This window comes from Callithrix jacchus, chromosome 12, assembly GCF_049354715.1.
Source record: "Callithrix jacchus isolate 240 chromosome 12, calJac240_pri, whole genome shotgun sequence".
Lineage (NCBI taxonomy): Eukaryota > Metazoa > Chordata > Mammalia > Primates > Cebidae > Callithrix > Callithrix jacchus.
Genome location: NC_133513.1, coordinates 98,692,953 through 98,708,746, shown reverse-complemented (window position 1 = coordinate 98,708,746; position 15,794 = coordinate 98,692,953). Strand labels below are relative to the sequence as shown.

Genomic DNA, 15,794 nt, shown 5'->3' with positions numbered 1-15,794 from the left:
TTTTTTTTTTTTTTTTTTTTTTGAAAGGGATTTTGCTCTATTGCCAAGGCTGGAGTACAGTGAAAAATCATAGCTCACTATAACCTCCAACTCCTAATCTCAAGCAATTCTCCCGCCTCAGTCTCCTGAGTAGCTAGGACTATAGGTGCATACACCTAGCTAATTTTTTTTTTTTTTTGTAGAGGCAGGGTCTCATTATGTCACCAGGCTGGTCTTGAACTCCTGGGCTCAAGCAATTCTCCCACTTTGGCCTCTCAAAGCATCGAGATTACAGGTGTGAGTCACCTTGCCCAGCCTCAGTAGGGTTCTAAAGGGTAGATGGGAGCACTGTGAATATGCCAAAAGCTTGAAATGGCCTGAGCAATCAGAGAGAAAAGAGTGTTGGTGCATAGCAAATCAGTTTGAAGGACTGTAAATCTGAAGTGCATTTTTGTCACTTCTTGTCTCTGTCTCCAGCTCCCCTCCTACCCTGGGCAGTGAATGAATAATTGCTGAAAATAATGACAATGACCTGCAATCAGCCATGTTTAGAAACATCTGGATCCCTTCAGGCAGTGGCAGTGGACTGAAAGGGCACATGTTATGCTCCTGCCTTCTGTTATCCCTGGCTGAAAAACAAGGTGAGCTGGGGAAAAAGTCCAAGACCAGCATAAGTTAATGACTTGTTTCTAATCTCAGAAAATTCTTACTGTGAGGCTGGTATTTTGCTCTCTTTTTCACACTGGGTTTTTTTTTTTAAATCCTATGTCTACATCAACATGACAGGATAGAAGAGGAAAGAAACAAAATGATAAGCAAACCGGATATTTAGATGTAAATATGAAACTCACACTTGTTCTGCATTCAAGAGATACAGGATTTGACAAACATTACTTTGAAAACAGCTTTAGCTTGCTGCAGATTTCTTCTCTTCTCTGCCCATTTCCAGCGACAGAGCCATCATGAAGAAGAATGTTCGAAGACATCACATCTATAACCTTTGCCAAAGGCACACACAATCTTTGGAAGGAAGACTTTTATTTTCCCTGTCACCTTTAATGCTGGATATACCAGCTGAAAGCTGAATTCCAAATATAAGGTCACTGTATGGAGGCTTCCTAAAGACACAGAGCTTGAAAAGAAATCTTTTCTGAATGTCACTCTCATTTCAGCTCACATTTTCCTGATACAGCACAGATGTACTAATTGGTCTTGCTGTCGACAGAAATAAACAAAACAAAACATTATTTGCCAACATCCCCCATAGAGGCATTCATGCCCATAATAAGCACAAGTCTCAGTTCAGGGTAATTAATTAAGACACACACAGGAAATGTCTAATGCACAATTTCCTTGTTCACATATTGTATGAATGTCCATGTTCATTCTTTAGAAAAGAATCCTGTGCATTTTGTCTCACTTGAGTCTTTGAAAGAGCCACTTAGAGATCAAAGCATTGGAATCAGATGGTGAGAGCTTACATTTTTCTCCACACATTGAGAACTCTGCATTTTATTCTTTTAGAATCTACATGTAACAACACTCCCCCAAATAATGCCTCCTCTCCTCTTGCAGTAATCATTAAACTGATGACCTACTGACCACATCTATTTGGCACATGGGTCTTATTTTTTATTAGAAGAATTTTAAGCAAACATAGCAAATTGGCTTCTTGCAACTGAAAATTTCACAATTCAGATGATTTGCAATAATAGTAGGCCTCTATCTTTAAACAGAAACTGGCTGAAGTTAAGTAGCTTCCACTTCTTTTTAATGAAGTCGACTCTTCAACGCAGCATCCTCTTAACCCTGTTCCCCTTACTGTGCCACTCACAGTGTAGCTCACAGAGCCACAGATCAGCACCCCCTGGAAGTTTATTAGAAATGCAAAGTCACTGACCCCACTCCAAACAATTCAATCAGAATATCCAGGGAAAAGGCCCAGCAGCATGAGTTTTAATAAGATTCTAGGTGATTTATATGAATATTAAGAGTTTGACAAATCCTGCTCTCTACTAATTCACTTACCTGCCCAACTTTGGTTAGCATTTAGATTTATACCACTAATCTGGGCCCAGCAAACACTGTTATTTCCCTAGGTTTTCATTACCTCAGGAATCTCATGAGAAGAGCAAAACCAAGAACATTGGTCTTTATCCACAGTAAGTTAATTAAAATTGATGCAATTTTCTTTTCCCCAGTCTGGATTATACTGCAAGCACCCAGTTGTTTTGCAACTTCTCAGAAAATGTGGACTTAGTAATAGTGGGTGAGTAAAAGCTGTTGGCACCTTTGGTTATTAGTCAGTGAGGTCTCCCCGATTTGTTTTGCTTTGGAGGATCACTGAAAACTGCCAGATTTATTTTTTTGTTTTCTGGAGCTCAGTTATTTTGCCGCTCAGATTTTATCTCCTCCCCAAGGGCAGCAAACTGGTTTCAAGCTAAAGCAAAAAAGAAGTGGTCTTTTCTTTTCCCCAACCATGTTTAATTGCAAAGGGTCCTCTGGCTAGAGTCATGTGCCTACACTAGAGTATAAAATTAGACCTCTTCCAGCAGAGGCAGAAACTTAGCATCCTTCAATCACCATTCAAAGCTAGATCTTCTCTGCCCTAAAAAAGCAGTTTTAAATGGCAGCCCCACTGAGTAACATCATAGCTGATAATAGCTCTGTTAGATGCTATGTAAAGCATCTTGGCTAAACTCTTCATTACCATTTGAAAACATCAGATGCTTTAGAATTGCTTCAGGTCTTTAAAAATCCCATCTTCTACTCCTGGCAGGACTAAGAGATTCAGTAAGCTGGAGTCACGGCTCAGCCCAGAGATTCAAAATCACTACGCCATGTAATGGTATTTCACATCTCTCTTTAGATCACCCAAAGCTAAATAGTCTAATTGTTCACGCTCAATTTATTTGTGCTCTCGGTTGCATTCACGTGGTCAGGGTGGACAGTCTAAAGGGAGAGCAGAGTGTAAAAAGCATTCAAATTAGCAACTGATAGTTACAGTAGTTGAGGAATCAGCCTCGAGGTTAAGGTATTGATTCATTTTGATAATATTATATAGGCTGTGAAATTTTCTGATAGTTAAACTACCACCGAGATCTACCAAGGTAATAATACACACTTAATAATATTTCAGACAACACTACAGATTTGAAAATGTATTTCAAAATATGCACTTTTCAGCTCCACCATAAATTAGCATACAGGGATTCTGTGGATGCTGGCATCAGCTCAGAATTTCAAAATTTCAGAAAACATCCCTGGCTTCAGCAGAGTTGGGGATGTTTTCCTATCAATAACTTCAAAATGAAAAGAAAAAAAAAAGTCTGTCTCCTTGTCTCTTTGCACCAAAATGGAACTTAAAATACAGTCGCTCTTCTCAGGATCCAGGCCAAAACTGCCACGATTATCTCTGAGCTTGACAGAAAAAGAAACACAGGGAGACCATGGGGTGCCTCTAGGTACTCAGCACTGGAAATTGGCTTCACTAATAAAGAGAAGGTGTCACCTACGGCAGCTACTGGTATTTGTCCCTAAATGAGTGAGGATATTCGCCTCCTGGGACCACTGTGGAGGGGTGCTGCAAAGGACTCAGTCTTGGAGGAAAAGCAACTGAGAATATATTCTCTGTGGCTCTGCCTTGAAATGTTTGTCAGCACAACTGAGAGAGTCCATCGTAGAGCACAAGGACTTAATAGAGCAAATGAAAATGCTTTTGTGTTGGGTGAAGTCCAAACGGTTCACTCCAGCATTCAAGGCCTCCCAGTTCCCCTCTCTCCCTCTAACTTTGTCTCCTAGGGCTCTGCAGCAGGGGCCACATGCCCCACGCTTCCCCTAGGGCCAAACTGTGCCTGTCTTTCCCTGTCTGACTGCAGATCTTACTCACAGACTTAGCCCCTACCTGGAGAACATCATGCTTTCTCTCTGGACCTGAAGCTTTTTTTTTTTTTTGGATGGAGTTTTGCTCTTGTTACCCAGGCTGGAGTGCAATGGCACAATCTCTGCTCACTGCAACCTCCATCCCTGGGTTCAAGTGATTCTCCTGCCTCAGCCTTCTGAGTAGCTGAGATTACAGGCATGAGCCGCCACACTGAGCTAATTTTGTATTTTTAGTAGAGACAGGGTTTCTCCATGTTGGTCAGGCTGGTCTCGAACTCCTGAACTCAGGTGATCTGCCTGCCTTGGCCTCCCAAAGTGCTGGGATTACAGGCATGAGCCACTGCACTCAGCCTTCCTTTCTTTTTAAGACTGGCTCTGTCCCACATTCCTTCTCCAGAAATCTTTTCCTATAGTTCCAGGTCTCCCTCCTTCCCTTCTTCCCTCTGCTGAGCTGGATCACACAGGCATAGGGTGGGTCCCATGCAGTCAGTCGCCTTGCTGTCCTTTGCAGGATACACACTCAGTGAGCACTTGATCTGGAAGAAAGTACCTTTTGCTTCTATTCTTTGTTCTTGTGGTTTATGTTGCAGGTGGAAGACCTCTGCATATCATACACTGGCTTGGCACTTTCACTCACCATTTTGAAGGCAGCAACATTTCTTTGCCTAATATTACTAAAAAGTAAGAGTGTGGGGAGGGGAGTGGGAGGCAGGTGGTATGTGTATGCAGTTCTCCTGGGACTTAGCAATATGTATGTGGTGGAGGGTTGGGAGAGCTCCACTGTCTGAGTCAGTGCAAGCTTAATAAATCAGGGAGCTGAAAATAAATCAGGGAGTGCTTGGAGAACTCCACCAAACATCCATCCTTCTGAATATGATCTAAGCCAGGCCAATAAGGGTAAGGGAGCTTATTCACAAAAGCAGGCTTAAAATCTCCATGTTTTGAGTAAATTTCACATTGCTTATTTATTAATTCAACAAATATTTATGAAACATTTATTCTATGAAAGGAGCTGTTCTGAGTGCAAGAATTGGGGCAATTCACAAGGCAGACACTGTCCCTGTCCTCATGTACCATGCATACCAGTAGCAAGAGCACTCCATATGGGTGGCAGAGGGATTCAGTTTCTTCTCTGTCTCTAGGATTTAGGTTCTGAGATGGGTTTTGCAGGATACATAGGAGTCTTTGAGGAGAGAACAGCATGCACAAAAGCACAAAAATTTAAAACCATGTGGCTTAATTAGGAAAATGCAAACAGAGGTTCAAAGAGCAGAAGCTGGAGTGGCCGGGACCCTTTTCATAGAGAGCCTCAAATTCCCACTAAGCCAGAGCACTTGGAATCACAATAATAATATAAGAATAGATTTGTTGTAGCCTTTTCTTCTCCTCTGAATCAAAGCACAAAATAAATTTTAAAATAATCTTATTCTTCTTCAATGTCCACTCTGGCTTCAGAAGTAGTGGATAGTAGATCGTATATATTGAAAACACACAGACAGCTACATGTTGGAAACACACACAGACAGCTTATAGCTCCTCTTTCCTCTGGAACACTCTTCAGGCCTCCTTTGGAGTCCTGTACATAGTAATAAGGTTTTTGCCAAATTATCTAAAAGTAGACACAGCCGATGCATAGAAAGAAAAAGGAATACTCAAATGCCCCAGCAGCTCGCACCCACTTTACTGTGATAAAGAGCCTTCCTATTGGAGAGACCTTAGCTGGAGAAGTGGCTCCCACATTTCCTCTGATCACCATCAGTACATCTTTATGTTCATTATAAAATACATCCTTTATCTCATTAAATTCATGTGCTCACTGGTTATTAAAATGGTGCACCATTCCAATAACTTTGTGGTAGTGTGCTGGGTAAATATTTTATTTTCTGACGAGTGCTTGATTTTATTTGCCAGCATTAAAACTAGGGCAGAATGACTGGAGATACGAATAGAGATATTTGCCAACACAAGGAGATGATACACAGATGTTAATGAAAGCTCTGGGGGTAGTTTTCTGGGCTGTTGAATGTAATTTCTCACATCCCCAAAAGTCTGTAATAGGGAAACACCCTGAAAAGAATTCTCTAATGTCTGTGCATATGCAGCAGAGGACCATTGGGAAGCTAATGTGCTATGCAAGGCAGATATTCATTCATTCACTCATTTGGATGGTGTAAGGCATAGAACTGAACACTGGATCTTTTGTGCCTCTCTGTCTGCCCATTTGGTTTCCTTACCCCAAATCCCCATTTCTGCCAAGTTAGCTTCCCTTCAAAGGTCAAGGCTAAAGCTCTTATTTTACCTCCTCTTGCCACCTTCCCAAACCTCCCAGACTGACTCATCTCTACTCATAGAGAACCACAGACACACTTCTGTTAGAGTAATTTGCACATTTATTAACTCTTTATCTCCTTGTGTAGTTCACTGGATTATGGTTGCTTAAAAGCAGGGAGCATGCTTTATTCTTCATTGTATTGATTCCAAAACCCCTCTCCAATGAGCCCTGTATTTAGCAAAGACATCACCATGTGTTAGTCTACCCTCTCATTATTCCTGGTACCAAATACCTGTTTATTGAATGAAAAAAATGAGTCAGTGAGGCAGGAGACCTTGGCTGACTCTACAAAAGTTACCTGACCTTTTCTGCGCTTTTTATAAGCTTTATGGGCTAGAAGTCATTTATATATTCAATCATTTTATAAGCATTTAATATGTCCTTAATATGAGCAGGACACTGGGAAGATGCAAGGATCTATTCTCAAACTCCCTGGAATTCTGAAGGGAGCTAGTAGGAGCTATTGTCAAACAAATATAAATATATGGTGTTCAAACTGTAGCTAGAAAATGTTGAGAAAATACAGAGTAAGATCATGATCAAGACACTATAATTTTGCTTCTAACTTCTTAGGACCACCCATGACTCTAGAAAATGGCTAGTTGTTCTTTGCAGGCACAAGGCACAGAATATATAATGTACAGCTGTTGACTTTTGTCAATTCCCAAATCCAAATTCTGGCACCAAGATGGTAATTTTTGTATGGAGGAGAACCTATCCCAGCAAAATCTCAATTATTCACCTTACACTGAAGATAAGACTCCAACCAATTATCTGATCCTAATCAGTAGTCAGATCTATACCTCTGAGACTCATGCAACAGTTTGTATATTTACCTAGGATACTTCTTTAAAATAAACCATATTTCCTCCACCCAGTGCCCATTAGATGGGTTCGGTCTTCTTGAGGAAAATTCCTGTATCTAAGAAGGGAAGTCTTATAACAAAGATTGCAGCTCTAGTCTCCAAAAAGAGCCTTGTGTACTATGTCAATCCTCTTCATTCCTAGATACTGTTCATTACAGATGCCACATGGTGTCTAGAAATAATTTGGCACAAACACCATGGCTCTTATCTGAAAAGGAAAAGAGAACACAGTAATTGATAACACAACCCTAAGAAAATTAATTATCCCCCTTTCTGATTTTCACTTAGAGCAAAGTACCAGTAACACTGCAGTCTTTTCCCAGCCCCAACCTACTCCAGCAACTCCCTACTGAATGAGCAATTAGAAAAACTATATATTGCATGCCAAGCAAACTCCGCTGTGATAAAATAACTTGTTTCATGTTATCTTTTCTTTTGTATGCCAAAGATTAGAAAATACAAATTCGAGTGACTGAATTATCTACAATACAAATTGCTGATAATTTTTAATGTGCCCTCAACTACATGCAAGAAGGAGAAGAGTAAAGAAGCTAGAAATGAGTGCCTTATCACAAAAACCCATCTGTACGTTTCATGCAAGAAAAATAAGATGACATGATTTTGAAACTAGACTGATGAGTCTATTTCCAAAGCCCTAGACTTAACTTGGGGTTTGGAAATAGAGAAAATGCCAAATCATCTCTAATGAAGGTCAACGGAAAGAGCAAGTGTGCAGAAGGGCCTGCCTCCTGGCTTTCTCAAAGGGGAGCCTTCATCATTGTGATCTGGCTTGGATTCTTGGGGGAAAAAATAGAATACTGGATCAAAGTGATTGGGTGCTCTGTGACAGGAACGCAGATCCAGACGGAAATATGTAACCATCTCTGCCACTTTGTTTTGCTTTTGCATGTATTGAGACAAGAAGTGTCTGGAAGACCAGTTTCTGGAACAGTCTGAACAAGTATAAAAAGGATGTCCAGCGCTGGGCGCGGTGGCTCACGCCTGTAATCCCAGCACTTTGGGAGGGTGAGGCGGGCAGATCACGAGATCAAGAGATCGAGACCACCCTGGCCAACATAGTGAAACCCCGTCTCTACTTTAACAAAAATACAAAAAAATTAGCTGGGCATGGTGGCATGCACCTGTAGTCCCAGCTACCAGGGAGGCTGAGGCAGAAGAATTGCTTGAATCCAGGAGGCGGAGGTTGCAGTGAGCCGAGATCCTGCCACTGCACTCCAGCCTGGTGCCTGGCTAGAGAGTGAGACTCTGTCTCAAAAAAAAAAAAAAAAGGATGTCCATCCTTTCATTTTCCTCATAGTCTCTTCAGTTGGGAGTCTTGTTCTTCAACACCATGCATAGCATTCCCACCTGCTCCCTGCCACCTAGAAGCCCAAACGTGATTTTAGCATGTCACATGTAGGTTGGCTCTGTCCTCCTCACCATCTCATAAGATGCTCAGCTCTCTTTTGCTATATTTGTCATTTTCTTATTTATTCCCTATCCCTCCATCTAATTCCCTTATGCCTCCATATGACTTCTCAACTAGTTTTTTGCTCCTATCAAACCACCTCAGCAATAGCCCTCCAAATGATATGTTAAAGTTTTAGTTTAAATGTAATAATAATAATCTTCGAATTATAAGGACCTTCTTTTTCTGCTATTATTACTTAAAGTCATGCCTAATATTCCAAATGTTAATCACTTTGCATTTCTTGCAAAAGTTAATGCAAGAGCAGTTGCAAACTTTTGGTGCATGAAGGTGAGAGAATGAATAAATGGTTTGACACAGTTCAATTGTGACTGCAGAGTAAAGAGAAGAACCACTAAATTCATCTCTAGAAAACAAGTGATTATCATGTGTGATGAATAATTAATATCAGGGGACAGATATAATACCTTACATATTACTTAACTTAGTCCTTACATATTTTACAAATGAGTAAATTTCAGAGACAGTTCCAATAATTTGCCCAAGATCACATTTGTAGCAAATGACTGAACCAGGATTCAAATTATTTGTCTGCGTTGTTGATAGGTGTCTATATAATATGAATTCAGTAGGAAAGGAGGAAGAGTAAGAAAGGGGGATCAAAAGGAATTCACGCCCATCTATATACATTCCCTACAAACTCTCCAAAAAGACTTGAAATTCCAGAATAAAAGTTTCAATTCCTTTGCTTAAAATATTGTTCATTAAATAGCATATAAAAGTGATGTTTGAAAGATTAACTTTCAGCTCTCCGTCATTGTCACATTCATGACAGTTACCTTTGGAACTCTTCCTGAAAGTTGACTTTGATAGTCAAAAGAACCGGTGTGCCACAGAGAGCTAGTACCATATATAAAGAACCTCAGGCCTAGGGGTGAGGTGAGACCTGCTTTGGTACTTTGGTCCTGGCACTGTGTAATGTATGTCTTTCCTAGATATTCCCAAGGAAGTGGCCATAACTTAAGAAAATCTAATTTGAAAAAGAATTGGAGAAGAATAATGATTGAAACACCTCTGCCCTGATTCAGTATATAATTTAACACTAATTCCTCACTCCTAAAGAGATGTTTATGCCATCTGTTTAATGCTGCCCACACAGCCAGCTTCATAATAGTTTATTCTTGGTCTCTTTGTATGTACTGCATTTCTTAAGGGTTATTAACAAAAAGGCTTTTGCTTTCAGATATGGCTTCTGGTTCGCAGGTTTGTAACAATTTAAGAGCAAACAGTTGCTGTAGAGTTTAAAGAGCTGCCCATCCTAGGACCAAGCAAGGATGAACCAAAGGTCATAGAGCAGGTCTACAGACTTTAAATAGCTGTGGCTTGGAAATAAAAAGAAAAACAAAGAGAGAGGAAGTGAAGAAAGAAAAAAGGGAAGAAAGATGAGAATGGAGAAAAAAGGGAGGCGGGGAAGAAAGGAAAAGTTTATCTTAAAACGCTGTCTTTTGTTTTATATGATGTCTTTTCCAACCTGTTTCCAGAGACTTCAAATATTATTATCTACATAGCTCATATAGTTGAGCTGAAAGCTACCTCAAGCTCCATGGTTTTTTGTTTTGTTTTGTTTTTTTGTTTTGAGAGTCCCTCTTGTCACCCAGGCTGGAGTGCAGTGGCACAATCTCGGCTCACTGCAACCTCCACCTCCTGGGTTCAAGTGATTCTCCTACCTCAGCCTCCTGAGTTGCTGGGATTACAGGTGCCTACCTGGCTAATTTTTGTATTTTTAGTAGAGATGGAGTTTCACCATGTTGGCCAGGCTGGTCTCAAACTCCTGACCTGAGGCAATCCACCTGCCTCAGCCTCCTGAAGTGCTGGGATTACAGATGTGAGCCGCCGCACCCAGACAAGCTCCATGTTTTTATTGGGAGCTTCTATTTTCTTGTGTACTGTCATCGACTTAATGACACAAACAAAATTTATTCCCCAACACCAAAGCGTGGGTTTCGTCTTTGTTAGAACTCTAATATCCCAAACATTTCCAACTTGGCTACTACCTGCAAAGAAAGAGAAGAGTTAAACATAATGAATGACCAATAAATGTCGACCATGATGATGATTGACAATGATGATTGGGACCATTTATGCTAATGAGTATTTAAAAGACATAATTCACATCATGTGACTGTTCTAATTTCCATGTCTGCATGTACCTTTTTGGTTTACTTAATTTTAAAGTCATTGCACAAGTGTGCATTTGGATACGTACACATAGTCTACAATTTTGAAATTTTCAGTTTAGTATGATCCAAAGAACATAAAATTCATCATTTAAAAAAATTTCCTTTTGTTATTTCTACCCTTCTACCCCCAAGAGAGAAGTGAATAATGCTTCTTTAAAGGTAGTATTCCCCAGCTCACTCATAACTCACCAAGGCCTCCTTCCACTGCAACCCAAAGGCCTCCCAGAAGAGCAGTACTCTCATCCTTGGGAAATTCATACCTGTGAGGATCATAGACAGAATTTCACTTCTTCCTCCTAGGAGAGTTGGCAGAAACCACTTTCCTGTAACGAGTCAGAGCCTCAGAGAAGAACAGCTTTCTCAGTACTTAGTCTGGGTCAGCTTGTGTTGACTTAAGGGTCTGGGAGTATGCGTGGGGAACTTCATGTCCTCCTTTTAAGAAAAAGGCATTATTTGGGGGTATGAAGTAGTTTCAGAAGACAAATTATAAAAATCATCTAACCTATGAGTTACATTGTTGTTTGTTGTTTTTAATTTAAGCATATGCAAAAGTCAAGTAGGGAAACATTCCAAACAAGGTACCTCACATCTTTCTCTGTATCTACAGATATTATTATGATATACATGACAGACACCTAATACATTATGTCCAATAATCAATTTAAGAGACGCTATCCCTAAGGAATCTCATGAACTAGTGTCATCAGATATTCAAGAGGGAAAGAAAGGTAAATAAAGGTATATTTATGGTGAACATGGACTTCGATCCCACTGCCAAATCTTCAGAGTGGGTAAAAATGGAGTTTATTGAAAAACAGAGTTCATGCACGTTAGAAGCTTGGATCCATGTAGCATCCTAGAAATCAGACAGTGGTGGGATTTTAAGTTAATTAGGGCATGGTCAAGAGTACTCAAAGGTTTACAAAGACCATCTGCTTAAGGAACATATAATAAATCTGGGAAAATCCCCCCAGTAGAGGGGGCTGTAGGCTTAAGAGTTGTACCTGTCACACTATGCAAATAGGGCAAATCTTAAGATTCCATTTATCTGTATATCCCTAGGAGATTCTCGCTGTAGCAAGATACATATCAAATATATCTATCCTACATCAAATACACCTATCTATTTATCCATTTATCTACTCAATACTTTTATCATCATCATCACAATATAAAAATTAGACTTCTGAATTGGGGCTTGGCTGTGGAGAGTAAACAAGGGTTGTATTTAACTCCAGGAATTGATAAGGGGGAAAGTAAGAAATTGGAAAGAAATATTTTATATGGTTTTCCAAAAACTTGAAAAATTCTGAAGGTTTACAGGAAGCTGAAAATTCACTAGAGTCATTTATGACAACATAGATGGAATCGGAGGACTTTATGCTAAGTGAAATAAGCTAAACACAGAAAGACAAATACTGCAGGTTCTCACTGACGTAGAGTCTAAAACAATTGAACTCATAGAAGCAAATAGGGAGAGGTGTTTACTGAGACTAGACGGTAGAGGAATGGCAAGATGATAACGAAGGGTACAAAACCTTAGCTAGGAGGATGAGTTTGTTTCTGATTTTGTTGTTATTGTTTGTTTTCGGAGATCTATTGCACAGTGTGGTGGATATAACTAATCACTGAGTGCTGCGTATTTCAATACAGCTGAGAGAGTAAACCTCAAATGCTTTTATCACAAAAAATGCTAAATATTTGAGGTGATGAATAGGTTAATTAGCTTGATTTAAGAATTCCACATTACATTAAAAGTCATCACATCACTTTGTACCCCATAAATATATTCAACTATAATTTGTCAGTATAGAATTTTTAAAACTCATTAGAGTGAATCCATTTTCTTGGTCCTCGTGGGATTGATAGCAAGCTCATGTTCCACTTGGAAAGTTCTGACTTACTAGGAAGATGATTCCCGAGATCAAGGTAGAGTGGGATGGTGGCTAATATGCATATCTATTTCCAAAATTCTGGCACTAGCAAGCGCTATTCAGGTTGTTTGGAAGCTGATCTAAAGGACCACTGTGGAAAATGTTAAGGCTGGGGACAAAGTACCCAGTACATAGACTCTAAACAAATAAGGAGACAAAAAGACTTATCCAGAAAAGTGATTGGTAAGGTACTTGAAGCAAGATCTAAAGCTGATTGTTAGTAGGACAGATACATTTAGTTGTAACAATCAATTGTTTTCTGATCCACACGCAATGAAGCTGTTGATCCCAGTTCACCAAAGATAGAAAAAAACAAAACAGTCAATCTGACTAATAGGAAAGTCATTAATAATTATAGCAATAATGGAAAAATGTCCCTTTCTTCTATCGAATAGCATAGGGAGCTATAGCCAGCAAGGCCCCAGAGCCCAGCATAACTAGGATTTGAAGACATAACATAACACTTGTGTTAGCGGCTTGAGATGCACAAAGGAATAAGGCCAGGAGGTGTCACAGTGGAAACCGATAAGCTGCTCTAATTGGACTATTTTAACAGCTCCCAAGAAGATTGTGTAGGGGCTCAGCAGTCTCCCATTGCAGGAGAGAAAGTTAAAGTCCTGGTAATTCCAGTGGTCTTAGCTCAGAGCCAAACAGATTCCTATCACCCTCAGTGTTATTATTCATACTAAAAGTAAAAACACTTCAAGTTACATCTATCTAAAATAAAATATACAAAAAGCGATAAATTGGCTTGTTGCAGGTTCATGGATTGCCTCTGCCAGTGAAGACACATTGTCAATTTACTCTGCAAACTTTTCACAGGTGAAGTGGCTATTTCAAAATATTTTCAGTGAGTTCTTCATAATAGAATAGCAGAAATGTGAGATATGCAGTGACCTTTTCATATGCCTTTAAAAGAGTTTTTTGAATTGATCAAGTAAGAAAATAGAAAACTTGCTGTTTAATTCAATGTCACTGCTCTCACTGAGTGTGATATCCACCCTCTTCTTGCTCCCTGTCCCCAGTGTAGCAACAGATTTCATTACACTCATTTTAATAAATGGCCAGCATTTCACAACGTAAGTTTATATTATCTTAAACCTGTAATCCCTTAAATATGTGGAGCATAATAACTTCATGTAAGAGATAGAATAATTTTAGAGCTAATGTAGACTTTAGGAAACATACAGTTAAGGCAACTATTTAAATATTTAAAAAATAGGCTAAAGTGATTCAGCAGAACCAGAAGTACATTTTAATCTTTTAATTCCAAGTCTTTTTTGTTTTTGTTTTTTTCCTTCATTGCACTTTTATTTGAATGAAATATTTGAGACAATTATCCAAAAGGGTCAATATTTCCCAATTTAATCTGAAATCATAATACAACAAGCAACAAAACAGTGTTTGGGATTTCAGTTTCTCACCCTTATCATCAAGACTCACTGCCTCCCATCATCAACATTTATTGAGCATTTACAGTGTACTAGGCACAATAAAACCTACAGAAAACATTGTCTGTGCTCTTCAGGAGCTTACATTCTACAAGAAAAAAATACACCTTTTAAAATGGCATTTTTGTTTGGTGTTTTCTACAAAGTAATGAGGAAATATTTTGTAAAGTGAGCTTTGGGTATAACTTAGTCCCGTCATTATTTAGAGAATAGAGGAAGAGAAAGAGGAAGGATTTTAAAGGCAGACAATGACAGACTATTCAGGATAGGTAGGGTTTTAAAAGGAGATAAACACAATCTTGTCACTTAAGGAGAGATTTGCCCCAGTAAACAGGATGAAGGAAATAGTTTGTGGGATGCAAGCAAAGGAAGCAGGGTATCTTAAGACATTGGGTGGAGCCAGAAAGATCGTGTAGCCTTTTTCTAAGTACATGGCCACCAAGTAGGAATGGTTGGTGACAAGACAGAAGGCTATAAAAGGGAGGTAATCTTGTGCATCTAACAAATAGAAAGAATAAAGGTTCAAAACTGAAGGCGGGCTATAAGACTATCAAATTCTTAAAAACCAAAAAGTGATTTGGAAGCACAAAACTTACAGTTAGTGCTACCCAATGTCATGCGGGCCAAGAACATTGTGGCTTCTTGTTAGAAAATGCCATATACCAAAATTTTAAATGGAACACATTACTTCTCCCCTCCCTCACCAGAAAACATAGGAACTCATTTTTTTCAGGGTGCGGATGAAGAGAGGGGATCATGGGACATGGTTGGAAACAGTAGTTATATTAGTAGTATTTCTGTTGTTAAAACCTTGTGTTTAAATTTAGTCAAAGCATATTAGCTGCCAAGAGGGAATAAGGAATAAATTTCTAAAAATGCACAATTTCCTGTAGAGAAGTTTCAGAGCCAAAAGACTAATATTCATGAAAAGCTGTAGAGAAAGTAGTCAAAAAGTCCATTCATAAAACTTGTATTTCACTAACATGAATTTAATACACATGTTCTTAACAATTATGCTTGGATTGTTCACGAGGAGCATTTCATAAGACATTAAACAAAGCTAGGCATCATCTCAAGTTATTTCCCTGTTAACTAATTTTACAACACATCCATGTTAGTCAAGTAAAAAAAATCACAAAAGCAAATATCCTTTAAAAAAAGTTACATGGGTTTTTTTTTTACTGCTGTGCTTGATATACATGAGGTAATGATTATCAAGCAATTCACTTTTACTGCATCTTTACCTTTTCATTGGTTCTTAGGTTTCCTAAACCTTTAAGTACAAATAAAATGAGTGTAGCAAAAATAATGAAAGTTAACAGCAGGTAACTTCACTAATAATGAAATGTGAACCATTTCTGCCCTTATCCAGAGTAAAATGGGTCACAACATTGTCTAAAGGAGCACTTCTGCAGCTGTAGTGAGAGGTGCACACATTGAGACTGAGTAGTCCACAGATATACATGGTTTAACATGTTGTATCCATGGGATATCTGTTTCTACCACAGCCTTGAAAGTGCTCCAAACCTTAAGGTACCCACAATTACTACACCTGTGACTGAAACCCATGATCCCTTTTATTCCCCACCAGGACAAACAAATATGTAGGCAGTTTACTTTGCTTAGACATGGAAGCACTTTCAACACTGGCCCTTGTGAAGACACAATGTACCAAAAGTAC

General features: G+C 39.1%; 1 long non-coding RNA gene across 1 annotated transcript in view; it reads left to right on the top strand.

Annotated features, from left to right (window-relative positions):
- The window catches only part of LOC144578474 (uncharacterized), a 137,935-nt gene that overhangs the window by 109,545 nt on the left and 12,596 nt on the right, over positions 1–15,794 (top strand). The gene's annotated exons all lie outside the window — the stretch shown is intronic.